Source organism: Thamnophis sirtalis, unplaced genomic scaffold (genome assembly GCF_051295495.1).
Source record: "Thamnophis sirtalis isolate CommonGarterSnake01/CBP01778 unplaced genomic scaffold, rThaSir2_p1.2 scaffold_5, whole genome shotgun sequence".
Taxonomy (NCBI): domain Eukaryota; kingdom Metazoa; phylum Chordata; class Lepidosauria; order Squamata; family Natricidae; genus Thamnophis; species Thamnophis sirtalis.
In genome coordinates, this window is record NW_028261385.1 from 125,324,841 (window position 1) to 125,338,837 (window position 13,997).

Consider the following 13,997-nt stretch of genomic DNA (forward strand, 5'->3'; position numbering starts at 1 on the left):
AACACACACACACACACACACGTTAATTATGTATAATCAGTGGATCAATAAAATTAGTAGGTATATATAGTGCCAAGAGACTTCACAACAATTCAAAGCCGGAACGGCAGAGTAGCAATACAAAAAAAAAATGGAAGGTTATCCTAGTTGGTCTTTACCAACCTCACTTCCGCCACTAGGTTGGGCTATGAAATTGCTGCATTCCTGAAGTAAAGCAAGATTTGATGGTCTGGGATAGGATTGCACTTCACAGTTCAATTCTGATGTGCAACTTCCTGGACTTTATAGTCACCTATGCAGTGCCGAGATACAATCTTCCCCTCCTTTAGCATGCACATTTCTTTTCCAGGTTCAGAGATCCTCTCAGATGTTGTGCAAAGGACTGCAGAATCATATAGAGCCGTTGAACCCAACCAGGTAACATTATGGCAAGTGAATGTGAAGTTTTCTCCCTTAGTAGTTTGCCCTTCCAATTTCTGAAGTGGGCATTCTTTTTGATGTCAATCAATCAATCTTTTATTATTGTCAGACCAGAATAAAAATATAACATTAAAACAAAACAAAACAGAATAGAACAGTGTAACCGTGTATTAATGGTGGGCAAAGTTTGCCAAATTTTGCAGACAGTATAGCAGTATATTCTACTTGATAGTTTCCTTCAGTTGGAGTCCTTGATAATTCTGGTAATAAAATCAGGTGGAATACTAAAAGCATGTCAAGTATTTGATAATTCTCTTCTATTGGAACTGCAGAGTCAAGAGGACCATTATTGACTGAGTTCTACTTTCTTCTAGCTATACATAAATTTTTTATGTGAATATAGAGCAACTGCAGTTTCCATGAAGGAAAAAAGATTACCTGCCCTCTTTCACCACTGTTTTGTGAAGCACAACACTTTTATTAAAATATGAAGTTGTTGGGGGGGGGGGGGTAATCACCTTCCCAATAAACTCAAGTGCACTTTGTTCAGTCATGCCTCACTTGGCACACACACCTGGACACGACTACACTTGTGATGTCTGCAAAGCAAATCAACTGTTTGATGTAGAAGCAGCAGAGATATCCATAAGATGAACCTCCTTGTAAATGGTTTTATTGGCTTACAAAATGTCTGTCAAAAATGGGCTGTTTGTGGTTTTAGAATAAGCTGCAGTATATAAAGTAGAATAATAATGGTGAGTCACACCCTACTCAAGGCATTGTAACTATGGTATTCAATCCGCTGCATTTTGTGCAAATTGTCCTGTAACTTATTTTGATGAAAAAAACATGATGACAAAACCGATTTTGATGTTCATGTTCAATTTATTTGGAGATGATTTGGGATTTTTGTTCAAATTTAATGTAAATTTAACATTCTACATCTACTTTTAAAATGGGGTAGTATTAAAGAAAATCTCTGAAAAAAATGAAGGCTGTGACACCCAGAAATTTGCACTTTTCTATCAAAGTTTAGATATCTATGGGAAATATATCTTATTATGTAACCAGATTTAATCAAATGTTTTTGGAGCACATACAATATCAAGCTTCTTTCACTCCTGTGCAACATAGGTGCTGTGTTTGGTTTCAACTAGATCATTCCCCCAATATCTTTTTTTTAAATGACTACTGTAACGCGCTCTACATGGGGCTGCCCCTGAAGAGTGTTCGGAGACTACAACTGGTCCAGAATGCAGCCACACGAGTGATACTGGGTGTACCTAGGTACACCCATGTTACACCTATTCTCTGCGAGCTGCACTGGCTTCCCATCGGTCTCCGGACACGTTTCAAGGTGCTGGTTATTACCTATAAAGCCCTACATGGCCTAGGACCTGGATATCTCCATGACCGCCTCCTGCAACATACCTCCCAGCGCCCAATAAGATCGCACAGGGCGGGCCTTCTCCGGGTACCGTCAGCCACACAATGCCGTCTGGCGGCTCGCTGGGGGAAAGCCTTCACTGTTGCTGCCCCGGCCCTTTGGAACAAGCTACCCCCTGAGATCCAGACCCTCGCCACTCTCCTGGCCTTCCGTAAGTCTGTTAAGACCTGGCTGTTTCGGCAGGCCTGGGGCTGTTGAGCTTGACTGAACTTCAGCCCCATTATAACTGAGTGCATGTTGTGTTTTCCTGTTTTAAATTGTATTGTTTTGTGTTTTTAATCTTTTTAATCTTTTAATTCTTTTTATGTAAGCCGCCCAGAGTCCTTTGGGATTGGGCGGCATACAAATCTATTAAAATTCAAATTCAAATTCAATTCAAAATTAATAATGGTCATCACACAATTATATCACAGCAGTACTAAAAGTTTCACCACCCTACAAAATAAACCACACAAGGGATATATAGCTGTCTAATTGTTCCAAATGTGGCACAGTCGTGCTCTGAAGAAAAAAAATAGATGACACAATTCAGTAAACATCAGCATTTACTCCAGCCAAGGCACATTCTTGATGATCAGCTATTTTGCAAATCACATTAATAAGACAAGGGAGACTACTTGGGGCTACCTAAAACAGCTTCCTTTAATCTCAACTTTTTATTTGCTGGTGTCTGTGAAACAAACTGCTCTTGTGTTTTTTTAATGGACAAATGAGCAACAATAAAGTACTGACACATCACATATATAAAGCAGCTGGATCCCATAACATAATTAGTAGTAGGGGAGACCCCCATGTATATACATACTACTTTCCTTTCCCTCTTCCTCTCTAAAATGCAATGTTATCTTTGGCCATCAGTCTGCCTGTCACACACCTCTCCTAATTGTACAATTAAAAAGCAACAGAGATTGAACATTCTGTCTGACTTTAGTAGGATACCAGGAATACTTATAAGCATAGGCATGTTGACATGTTCACAAGCCTATGGAGCTTGCAACACATCAGTATTTGCCTTCTGGGCCAATAGTTGAACATCTAGTATATCCGTCAAACAGTCCTTGATTGCTGGTCAGTTACAAGTATCTTGTTTTGTTCCCTTCACTTTCCCATTTTTCTCTAATGTTAAAAAAAAAGTAAAGTCTTGGCAATTTTTTGGGCACCATGGTGCCATGCTGGTTTGATTACAGGTCTGTATTGGGTCCCTATTATTACCCAGCCTACTGATTCACAAGAGCAGTAGTTATTGCCATTCATGGATCAATCTGATCTCAGCTTGACTCAATATTGAAGGTTTACCCTCTTCCAAAAGAACCTTTAAAGCTAAACAGCTTTCATCAGAACTGGTGATTTTGCTAACCATTGTTAGGTTGCCAGCAGGAATCCTGTACAGATAGTAATCAAGCATAAAATAAATAGAAAAGACTCACAATTGTACAGTACCTGCTGACCAATTCTCTCCCCATCCCCAAATGCTAAGGTGTGCACATCCCTGACTTCTACAAAATGTGGAACGTATTTGCCTACTTAATGTGTTCTGGTTTCTCATAAAACATATATAACACTAATAGCATCTGATTATCCCTTTTTTCTGTGGTCTGTGAAAACAGAATTTGGTCCTATCAATAACAAAATGCCCCAACGTATCTGACTATACAAGGACATGGATTGCTGATCACAAATGGACTATTTTATGGGAAGCTGCACATCAACAACTCAATTATCCAAGAAATAAATATCAGAATAATAAGTGAAAATCAGAAGTGTTAATAAATACTAGATATGCAATATTTACTTTTTCACAGGCTAAAGCAGCTCTCTCTACCCAAAAGCAGAATTTTTTCCACGTGAAAATATCACTCTCGCCCCATGTGCACAAATTAACGGCACCTAGAGGCTGAATAGAGTGACATATGCCTAGGCATTAGAAACAAGTTAGTTGTCACTTTTGCTTTGATTGAAAGCTGTGCCAGTTTACTGATTTAATACCAGCCGTTATATCGTACTATAACAGGGATTACTGTATTAACAGGAAAATTTTGTTCACATAAACATTTAGAGATAAATACTGGAATTTCTGAAGTATCCTGCAAGTAATAGCAATAGCAATAAGAGTTAGACTTATATACTGCTTCATAGGGCTTTCAGCCCTCTCTAAGCGGTTTACAGAGTCAGCATATTGCCCCCAACAACAATCTGGGTCCTCATTTTACCCACCTCAGAAGGATGGAAGGCTGAGTCAACCCTGAGCCGATGAGATTTGAACAGCCGAACTGCAGCTAACAGTCAGCTGAAGTAACCTGCAGTCCTGCACTCTAACCACTGTGCCACCTCGGCTCTCTCTAAGTAAGATTATGGGTTAGTTGGTCCCTTGTACATCTATCACTTAATAAGGGAAATATCAGTGTGAGTCATTCTACATAAACTAGTAACGGAAAAAGCAAGCACTGAATATGTTTTGACATTGTCTCCTAAAATCTGCAGTATAACATTTATTAGTCAAACTTGAGATTGGCAAATGGGGAGAGAGAAGGGGTTATAAATGGTTGTCTAGTCTCTGCTTGAAGAGATCCAATTAAGGGAAGCCTACCAATTCTACTTGGTTCTTGGCTGATTTTTTAAAAACTATTTTCTAACAGTCTAACAGTCGAAACATTTCTTCATGCTGTTAAATCTATGATTTAAAGTCTTCCATTGAGAAATAACATAGAATAGAGCACAGCTTTCTGTATGATATTATTAGAGACATCTGAGGAATTTGTTCATATTCCCTCCTTAGTTTGTCTTTTCAAAGGCAAACATTCTCCTCCACTCAGGTTGTTTTTTTTTCAAACTCCCTTCATAGGATTTAGTTTCCATTTCCCTGATTATCCTCAAAGTACTGGTACTATCAGCTGGTTCTATCCGGTTTGGGCAAACCGGTAGCGGTGGTGGTGGGAGGCTCTACCCACCTGCCCGGATGTCATCATGACCCGTTTTTGACACTCTGCGCATGCACGGATGGTGAGTACATGCGCACGCTCACATTTGCGAACCAGTGGTGAAGGTAACTTGATTTAACCCTTGCCTCAAAGCTCTTCTCAGAACCTATTCCAGTTTACCTGAAAAATTTGAGACAGGATCTGATCAGGACAAAATAAATAAGTATTTGTTAAATTTTAAATATTATTTCCTGTGATTTTAAAATTGTATTTTTTCCTAATGCAACCTAAAATTTGATTTCTTTTTTTCCACAGTCACATCACATGGGTGACTCATTCGTAATTTGCTGCTATTCAAAAATATTTCCCAAATTATTATTGCCAAGCCAGTAATGCCATTCTGTATCTGTATGTTTGATACATTTGTGCTTCCTAAGTGCATAACTGTATTTGTCTCTACTACATTTCATTCTGTTATTTTCACCATTTCTCCAACTGATCAAAAAATTTTTTCCTGACTGCCACAGTGTTACTTCTTCCAACTAATTTGTACCATCTGCAAATGCAATAAGCATCCATCCATCCTCTACTTATTCATCCAAGTTTGTAATAAAAATGTTGAACAGTACAGGCTCAGAACTAACCCTGTGGCATCTTACTCCAATGATGAAAAACTACTGATGTTTGATGAGCACATTTTCAATATAATTGTCATGCCATCCAATCACAATCAAAAAGCTTGCTTACCAGCATGTCATGGAGCACTTTGTTAAATGCTTTGCTGAAATCATGATGCATTGCATCTACAGCATTTCCATAATGTGTTTAGGAAATCACCCAATCAAAATAAAATAATGTTGATCTTGAAAGATTTGCTCTTGACAAATCCATGTTTACTATCACATCATTCTTAGGGTACTTCCATCTCAGCCTCTTTAAAATATACTCTAAAACTGACCTTCCTCTTTCTTTTCTCTCTCCATTACTTGCGTATCACACTTATGTATCTCCAGGCAGCGCACAAAGCATAAAAACAGCAAAACAATAAGCTTCATTATAACACTCATTAAACACAATACAAAATTAAGATAGCCATTGTAAAATGGAAGGCAAGCAAAAAGCAGACATTAACCTCCAAAGAGTTGTTGGAACAGCCCTGTTTTGTCAGTTTTCCAGAACATATTTAAAGAGCCAACTTCATCTTTGGCAGAAACTTCTTATTCCAGAGGGCTGAGGTAGCAACGGAGAAGCACTGCTTCTGGGTCTTTGTCCCTTTCATCTCCTAAACTGAAGGAATCTGGACTATCCCCTTAAAACTATAATGAAGAAGTCATTAAGAGTCAACATGGAGGAGACATAAATATTCTGGGACCAGAGCCTGTGGGCTTTATAGGTTAAAAACATGTATCCTGAATTGGAAGCCAGTGCAAAATTGATAAAGATTGAATTGAATTGAATTTATTGCACTTATATGCCACCCTTTTCCCCAAAGGGGAAAGATGGGTGTTATACTACTGAAACATCTGACATTAATCAGAGGGAAGGGATAGTATTTGTGGACAGTATCAGGTATGGCATATTGAATCATCCAACCCACTCCTAATGAGGGCATGAGTGTCTGTTAATGAATATACAAAAGGATTCTTTCACATTATTTCAACAGCCAATTTACCACCAGGACATTGATGCCCATAAATTGTCTGGTAGGAATTATTTTAATCCAATCTGTCAGCCTTATGAGTTGACCCGTACAGGAAACATGATCTTATGAGCTAATTCTAGATAATTGTAAACTAGCTGATTACCTGGTGTTGCCTATGTATTTATTTATAAGCGGAAATTGTCCAGATCAAATGTAATTTCTAATGTTGGATTCTTCCCCTTACCAGAGGGAGCCCCCTTGTGGAGTACTGTGAAGCCATTACCATGGCAACCCCACTGCACTGTACAGTAGAAGCCATTTTACAGCAGTACAGTAGATGCCATTTTAAGGCACAACAGGCTGTATCTTAACAGAACACCTCCTCCAAGGAGTTTTAGGGGTGTCTTACCCCTACAGTATTTTTTTCCCCCAGGGAATAAGTCATCTGTGTTCCAAGTTTTGTTGAAATTGCTCGAGGTGTTCCAGAGTTATGCTGGAACACACACACACACACACACACACACACACACACACACACACAGACATGATAGATAGATAGATAGATAGATAGATAGATAGACAGACAGACAGACAGACAGACAGACAGACAGACAGACAGACAGACAGACAGACAGACAGACAGACAACCTTAATAGAATCTTGCAAATCTGGGAGCACATATCTCTCCTATTTCTGTTACAATCTGAGAAACTAAGGGTCTCCTTTAAGTCTCTTACCTTGCCCACATTTTGAGGGCTCAGATGCTTTTTATCTGACTATTCCTTAAGCAACATAACTTTGACCTGTCTCCCAAGGTCATTCCCAGGGGCCATTACAGATGAAACCACTGCAGAATTTAATTGTGGATGCTAGCAGACTGACAGAATAGTGATCTGATCATGATAAACAATTAGTAACCAAACCTCCAGATTATCCATAAAATGCTTTGAGGTGAAAACAAGATCTAGCATACTTTCATTTAGATGGGTTGGGTCTGATGTTATTTGCATTAAGGACAAAATTTTCATAGATGCCAGAAAATCCTGAGCCACGTGGTTATGCCATTCAGTGGTACACCAGCAGAATTCCTAATTTGTTCCTGAAATTCAACTGCACATATAGAAACTTGTACCCCAATAGTTTGGTAATTCCATGGATTTTCCTTTTTTTTTTTTTTTTTTTTAGGATAAAGCCTATTGCTCCCTTCAGTCATCTATCACTTCATTAGCTCACCAGGATTTTCTAAATGAAATTTAACCAGATTACCTATAATTTTCTTTACCATCCCAGGATACATTTCACTGAGCTCTGAAGTGTTATGCTCATTCTTCATAACTGCCTTGTGAGACACATACAGTACAGTATTCTCTTGTTACTAAAATGGGAAGTGACTTGCTCTGCCTTTATTATTTTACAGCATTTTCTATCTTTACTTTTTGTTAAGTGTACCATTTTTTCTTCCTTTGAACACATTTGGAAAAGTTATGTTTGTGGTCCTGAGCATCTATCACCAACCTAAGCTATTTCTGACCTTTAGTTTGCTTGATACCATTTATATTTCTTTCCATCTCCTACCAATGTCTATAAAGCCTTTTTATCTGACAACTGCTTACAATGTTGTACACACTCAACCAACTGTGGCTTATTCTATAAGGAATAAGGAAAGCACATCCAAATACAGTAACTAAATTGAGTCAGGATCTCTAAAGTGGCACAACAGATTTGTCAGACTTTAGATTATATAACCAATAAGTTTGTCAGACTCTAGCACCTGCCCTCTTCTCAATAACACACAAATTATTCATCCATAGATCACATTGAGGGATGGAACAAATAATAACACGTCTCATGATGTAAATCACCTGACTTAACCTATTTGCATTCAGGAACAAAACTGAAGTATGTAACGATGGGGCTTACATTATGCCATACATTTTTTCACTTCTGCCTAACTATACTGGAGACCTATAATGGACCATAGATTTGTCTTCGCTTCTTCCTTCTACTGGATGTCTCTCCTATTGTTTTATTTGTCTTCCCAACCTCTAATTTTTTCATAATTTTGAGTGGTATTTCAATAACAAGAATCAGAGGGCAAAGCAAAAGAATCAGACCAGAAGATACATCTAGGTGTAGATGGCAGACAGCAGAAACATGCCACACATCAGAGATGAAGAACACCTTGGAACAATGTTTCAACGAGACAGGAAGCTGACTTTTGATTCTTTCTGTTTAGATCCAGAGAATTCAGCATGGAGGTGTTGTATTTATATAGCCTAAATATCTAACAACTTTCCTCTACCTTCTGTACACAGATTTTCTCACGGACATTTTTTCTCTATTTTTTCTCTCTTTACTTTTATCTGAATTTTCCCATATTCTTCCCTTTGATTGTTTTTGTCATAGTGTGTTTTCTTCAGTTATCTTCTTGTTCTCTCTACAATTTTATAGCTTTTGACTCTTACCAAAAATCTGTTTCCAGTATCTGTATGTGAATTGTTAATAATGGGACAATTGCTTTTTTGTTGAAACAAATGGCAGTTATCACCAATGGATCATTTTTTCCCTTGGAATATGAAATGTTGTAATTACAAGCATTCCAGAAAACCACTCTTGCTTACCCACACAAGCAGCATAGATAAATGCAAATTCAGTGAAATACCACACTGGTGTACCTACTGACATTTCCTGTACTGTGCATGTGACAGAATACTCACTTGTAATATTGATGACATACCATGCTATATTATATGCCTTGGCCCATCTAGCCAAAATATTAATTTTGGCATGGCTGAGTGTAATAGTAACATAGCAGTTCTAGTTTGTCACAGTTGGTAAAGATTTATCTGCTGGCACTGGAGAATCCAGCAGTTGGCTGGACCCAAAATACCCATTAAGGAAATAGTTGTATTACATTTAATAGCTTGCATTGGAGTTAACTGGTTTCTCTATACTGGAAAAAAAGAAAAATGATATTCAGGGTATAAAACCAATTTGTCAGTAAACCAAGAGAACAATGACATGCATTTAAATCTATTTAAAAACAGAAAAAGATCACAGAGGTAGTGTTTAATATGTAATACTAATAATAGACATCTATCCCAAGCCTAATATATGAAGTGTGAGATAATTATTCACTCATATTACTGAAAGTACCTTGGACTGAATCCCACAAGAATTTGTTTCATTAAGAGAAATAACTTAGAGCAAAGCTTCTCCAACAGTCTTGTAGCATTTAGGAATTCTTAGATTGCTGTTGTCCTAGAAAGCGCTTAACTATTTATTTCTGTAGTTTAAAAAAAATAATCTAGAAAATGCTCTTCTTTATAAAATCTATATGTCTATTGTAATAATTGGATGTTGTTCTTCTATATTTTTTTCCCAACCCAGATTGTGAAAATGACCAGACTTGAAGCCTGTCAGAAAGATGATATCAAATACTTACAGCATCTGTTCATAGTGTCATTGCTACTGGGCAATACTATTTCAAGAAAGGGGATATTTGAAAGAATATCGCCCACTGTAAGTGGATCTTGAGAGAAAAGCTAAAAGCAACCCCACTCTTTTCTTCTCTTTGCAAGAGATACATTTAAAGACACTGTCAAGATGCAAACACAACATAACTACATTTTTGTTACAACTATAAATGAAGTAGGGTATATAAATATAAGCGGGAAAATGTTTATGCTTTAAGGTAGAAACCTGCCCCTCAATTGCCTAGGGCCCATGTGATAGACAGGGACAAATTTGAATATGCTACTGTTGTTTATTAAGGATGGATGCGATCATGATAATATTGGATATTCTTGGGGGGGGGGGGAACTCCTACTGATGCTTCAGGGGAAAAAAAAAAAAAGCTCAGTCCAGGGGCAGAGCATGTGCTTTGTAGGGGGCAGATCTCATGTTATTGCCTAGTAGGTAGAATCAAATACAATAATACATAAACCCAATCCAATTCAGTCTCTTTCCATCGTGCATTTCCTTTCAAGTCGATTTTTCTAATATGAAAACTGGAAACTCACCTTTAATGTCATGATGAATCTACACAAAACATAATGAAATTTCTGTTGAATCCCATTCAGTTGAAAGGCCCATTACAATTTCTTCCGTATCCTGGAAACTTGTTCTTTCTTATTATGGAAGAAGAGGCCATCTACAACAGAGGGTCCTGCCTTCAATTTCCTGTTTGGGTGCTATATTTTAAAGCTATTATTATGTTTCTGCATGAATCACTTGCTAAAGCAGGCTTGCAATGAACTTCTTTGCAATTCTAGCATAAATGTTAGCAGCCCGGCCTACCTAGAAGCTGCCCCTTGACATCTTACAAAACTTGTTCTTCACAAGACAGGTTCCCACAACCAGAATTTTATGTATTTGTTCCACTTATGCAAAAAGAGAGACAACAGGCTATAGTCCACCTCAGGTAAACAGGTAAATTGAATCCTAGTTCTTTTCTCCATGAATCGCCATGTACAACTCAAATCTGTTTTAGTCTCTGAACTCCTTGAAAGCAAATTTAGGATCATACATGAGGAGATGCTGAGGGAAAGGAATCCATTTTGCTGGTAGGATTAGTGGAATGACATCACTGGATACTGTCCAGTATAAGAATTCAAGCAGAATTATGATTTTTAAAAATAATGATAACAAAAGAGTTTTGCTTATGAAGATCATGAGTTTCTTGCCAGATACAATGATTGGCTTTTTTTTTACTGAGTGTGCTTGTGTCTACTGAACACAGACTTTGCTTCCCAGCAAAACAAACATATGTAACCATCACATGTTTTAACCAACATTATGGTTTTGCACACCTTTTCCATTTTTCTTTTCTTTTTCATGCAGAATTGGGAATAAACCAGTTGAGAGCACATTCAGTTTTCAAAGGCCTCTAAGAACAATTCTGTCAGATTTCAACATGCCGTAAAAATTCACTTATGACTTTGTCATCAAGTCCAGCATTTGACATAGTTTCCTCTAGAAGTAATTTTGCACAGTTTAGCCTAATATCCTTCTTCTGCACGCAAATATTTCTGTATGTTTGGTTCACAAATAATTGCAAATACATTATTTTTGTTAAACATAGTTTGAGCCACAACTGACTTACCATACTCAGCCATCAAACCATCATAGCTAGATTCATATATTTTGCAAGCTACAAACAAGCAAACCACATTATAGCTTAATAGAACATGTGATGCCAAAGTGCATGTATATATAGATCCAAACTTATCACCAAAGCTAACCTCACAGAAATATAACTTATATGGATAGATTCACTGTCCTTAGTGCCTCACACAGCTTCTTTTATATTCATGCCTAATTAGCTCAAAATTAAATCTGTCTGTAATGTAATTTGTAGAAAGAAGAAACAAAAGCATTAGGAAAAGAGTGCTTTCTGATAAATAACTGCTTACAAAAGCAAATGCATTCTCTAAGCCTGGACGTGTAATTAAATGGGTAATTAGCAGGTCTTTAAAAATGCACTTTAAACATTGCAAACTACAGATGCCTATGGCAATAATGTTCATTGAGCAGCTCATTGGGGAAATGGCTCGACTTTTTCAAAGAAATAAATAATTGACCAGCCCAGATAATGGATGCCTGCCATTGCATATATATTGTATTATGTTAAGATTATTCATACACAATGTTGAATCTGTTTCGATTATCTTCTCAACTGTATAAGTAATACTCTCGCTGTCCTAAATTATTCAGATAAGTCAAAATCAAGAAAACTGAGAAGGGCCCTCACAATACAAAAGGAGTAGGACTTTTATGCTGATGCTATTCATCTTCAAAACAGCTTTTTATGTAAAATTCTGGCAAAAATACTGCAATGCTTCAAAACTAGTCTAATATAAATTTAAACATGGGGGATTAAATGAAAAAGATAAAAACTGGCAACCCCTCCCCAAGAAACAAAATATACAAGATATTAACTAGCAGCACCACAACACTGTGAAAAATAAATTATAGAGTAAGACCTTATAAAACCCCGCAGAGCCATGCTTTGGGTAATTCAATTAGAGAAATGCCTGAGGGACAATAACCTACAGACATTGCATATTTTACAAAATGTGACCATGAGCAATCAAAATTAAATTGTTCTCTGGCTTCCTTCTAAGAGGTTTTTCAGGATTTTTTTTTTTTAGCGAACATGGAGATCTGGATTCCCACCAGTAAGTCTCACCTATCCTGCTCTTGCCTTCCACCGAAATGATCCTTCTACTCACTATACCTGCTGTTCCATCTTTGCCTCTCCTATCCTCCATCCCACAAAATTCCAACCTTCCTCTGTTTTTTGTTGCCCTTCTACATTTGTGGAAGCAGTGCCCCCAGAACTGGCAGAAGTACATGCACCAAACTTCTGGTATTGGAAGGAACTGCATTTGGTCCAGACAGGGGTGATGGTTCACTGCTGCTTGTGCTGCTACTCTTGGGGCCAAATGCAAAGCTGTCCAATGAGCACAGAAGAAGGGAAATAATGATGAGGATGAGAAGGATCTATACTTGATAGGATGAGAAAGGCATACACCAGGAGGCATACCCCTTCCCCTTCTTTCCTTCTCAATCACCTAACTGCTGTTCTTATTTGAGGGCAGACATTCTGCCAGCCCCATTTTGGAAGCACAGGAAGACTTTGCTGGCAGAGATTTCCCAAACACCATGCTTTCCAGCCTTCTCAAAGAAAGCAGAGGCTATGGGGGAGAGTTCTACATTGGCTCACACATTTTGGACAGGCCATTCTGAGCCCTCCCTGAATGCAGAGGCAGCACTCAGCCTAATCATTGAATCTCTTTGTGGCTGGAACTAAGCATGAGTGAACCTCTGAGCATGTGCTTAAATGGCAGCTACTTCTCCCCACTCACTGTCCCAAAGCTCAATCAAACACAGAAATAGAACTGATCCTTGCTACTTTACTGGCTCGGAAAACACAAGTTAAACGGCTGACAAAACTGAAAAACAAATCATCCTTCACAAAATAGCAAGCAGGTCACAGAAATCAAGAGTCTCAGAAGAGTACAACAGTTTTGTCTTCCATTCAGAACTAAAGCACTGAGACAAACTACTTGGAACAAATGTTTCTGGCTCTGTTAGAAATATCTGTACAGGTTTTTGAATATTGTGCAACCCAATTAATTAAATTAATACAAAATATGGAAGAAGAAAGCTTCAAGGACATCTCCTGACTAAGCCTACCTGAGACTTACAGAGAAGGAACACTTTGGATCCCTCCATTTATCCTGGGAAATGGTATGGACTCCAAGAATTTGTAAGTGACACTCCCTTTTTAAATATTGTCAGTCATGTACAAACATCAAAAACTTAATGAAGAATTTTTCAGATGGGGTTTTCATACATTCCTCTTTCTTCTCCCCAAGTGAGTCCTGAAAAGGAAGTTACACTTGGAAATACCATGCAATTTAAGAGGCAAGCCACTAAAAGAGAGTGGAATTGAGTGGGGATAAAAGTCACACTTTTGCTTGTTGTCTCTGGATCAAGGGCTGGATCAGATTTGGACTGCCCAAATTCAGATGGCCATTAGACAGGAACAAAGAGCGATGATTTT

At 37.9% G+C, this 13,997-nt stretch overlaps 1 protein-coding gene across 1 annotated transcript in view; it reads right to left on the bottom strand.

Annotated features, from left to right (window-relative positions):
• Positions 1 to 13,997, bottom strand: part of MACROD2 (mono-ADP ribosylhydrolase 2) — a 1,059,851-nt gene that overhangs the window by 253,340 nt on the left and 792,514 nt on the right. The gene's annotated exons all lie outside the window — the stretch shown is intronic.